General features: G+C 34.5%; 1 pseudogene; it reads right to left on the bottom strand.

Annotated features, from left to right (window-relative positions):
• Positions 1-1074: 1074 nt before the first annotated feature.
• On the bottom strand, positions 1075-1804 carry LOC101568987 (annotated as a pseudogene).
• Positions 1805-2069: the final 265 nt, after the last annotated feature.

Genomic DNA, 2069 nt, shown 5'->3' with positions numbered 1-2069 from the left:
AATTTTTCCTACTCCTTTCAAAATATTTCCAAAGCTGTAAAAGGTCATCTTCATAAATTTCTTCAGTACTTAAACATTTCCTTCATAGCTTTATGGTGAGATAATATATAAAAGCTAACATGATGCAATCAATTCATTTTACAATGGGATGCTTGTACTCTGTTTTAGGTTTAAAATTAGAATTAGCTTTATTAATTTCATTTTCCTCTTTGTGCAGCAAGCTAATTTTAGATGACACAAACAGAATGTCCATCATAATAGTCAGATGACATGACTACATCATCCTAATAATGTAGTTTCAACTAAGATATTAAAATATTTGATAAATTTACATTACTATGTATCATGTTCAGTTTATAGCAGCTAGTAATGTTCCTAGCACAAAGTCAATATTCAATAGTTACAGACTGAATGAAAAAGAAAAATATAGGCTTCAGTTGTTCATATTTTAATAACTTCTGATTTAGGTAACATCAAGTCTGAAACCAACTATTGCATGCTACACTAAAGCTTGGTGTAAAAGTGAGTAATAATGTCAAACAGAAAAATATTTCATAGAAAACTAGCTAATATTTAAATTAACACCAAAAGTAACTTAAATGTGTAATAATTATTTTAAAAATAAAAAAAATAAAAAACTCACCTGTGCAACAGAATGAAAATGTGGTCTATAAAACAGGTGAATGTAAGTTGACATTCAAGTATATGCCAGAGATTCAAAAACTCATGACACTAATGCAAACTCAGTTACCAAGTAGCCTTTGAAACACTAGCCAATGTAAATATCAGACTCAATTCCAATAGCTTAAAGATCATAGATGCTAATCCACTCAGATGTAGGTGAGGGGTAAAACAGTCTCTCATAGCTTACGTCTCTAAAGAACTTATTTGCAGAAGAATCACATGTATCTTATAGCAATGTCTTATTTTGATGGATGCTAATGTAAAATACATCAATGTCAGTTTAGCATACTATGGATAGAAGATATTCAAATCCATTTTTACAGATATATTCTTGTGGCTTAGTTTTGCTAGGGCTATTTAAATGAAGACAAGAAAAAGCCTCACCTTAGATTACCTGACATAATTACTTAATTGTTCCACATATCCCTGAAGTTCTTTCCCTGTCTGGAATCTGGATAGCCTTTCTTTGGACTGCCACACTCACCCAGGAAGGCCTCAAGTCTGCCACATTTGGAATTTTCATTTGGTGGATCATGAAAACCTCCAGAGGTGCCGGGCCAAGTTATATACGTGCATAAAAGGTTTTTGACAAACAGCATAATAATTGCAGTCCACACTGACATGAGCACAAAGAATTTTCTTTTGAGAATGATGAGCAAGAGCCCTTATCACAGTCATCAAATTTGTTTTCATATTATATATCCCAATTTTTAGACTTAATCTGATTAATCTGCCAACAACCAAAACATTTTCAGTATCCACAATTATTACCTTTTCATCTCAGGGACTAACTGAAAAATTGTCAAACCTGGCCTGCTGGAGGTAGCAAGAAATTTCAAAGCCATTGCTTGTAAGTTGCTCTGCTATTTCCTTTAATTGTTAAGCAAGGTCAACTCTTTTATCTCATGGTTCACTGAAATAACTCTACAGTCCCCCTCCAACATGACCGTAGTCACCATTCTTCTACATGTTCCAAAGTTGTTTAAAATGGATAACTCACATCTGATGAAAAGCTCTGTAGCACCAGTGGATTAGGGAAGAAGGTCAAGATCAGCAGCAGCTGCATAAGGTCCGAGTCTTTGAGACAGCAGAACAAGAAGTTTGAGTCCTTGGTCTGCATAATTGTGCAAAAGGAAGCCCTTATCTTTTACTTTTAACCCTAAAATATAGTTTAAAACTTTCATGGAAACCAGCAGCACAGGAGATGGAGTGGACCTAGCAACCAATGGCACTGATGTATCAGTGGGAGTGGCCTATCAGAAGGAAGACACTGTTTTCCAATCAGCTCCACAGAGCCAGCAGATAAAATCAGTCTGCCAGTGGGAAACTCACTATATAAAAGTTTTTGGTATATATTTTCTTTTATATCTGCAGAGATTTCTCCT

Source organism: Octodon degus, unplaced genomic scaffold, assembly GCF_000260255.1.
Source record: "Octodon degus isolate 3935 unplaced genomic scaffold, OctDeg1.0 scaffold00095, whole genome shotgun sequence".
NCBI classification, from domain to species: Eukaryota; Metazoa; Chordata; class Mammalia; order Rodentia; family Octodontidae; genus Octodon; species Octodon degus.
The sequence above is the reverse complement of the archived record's forward strand: the minus strand, read 5'-3'. Positions and strand labels throughout refer to the sequence as shown.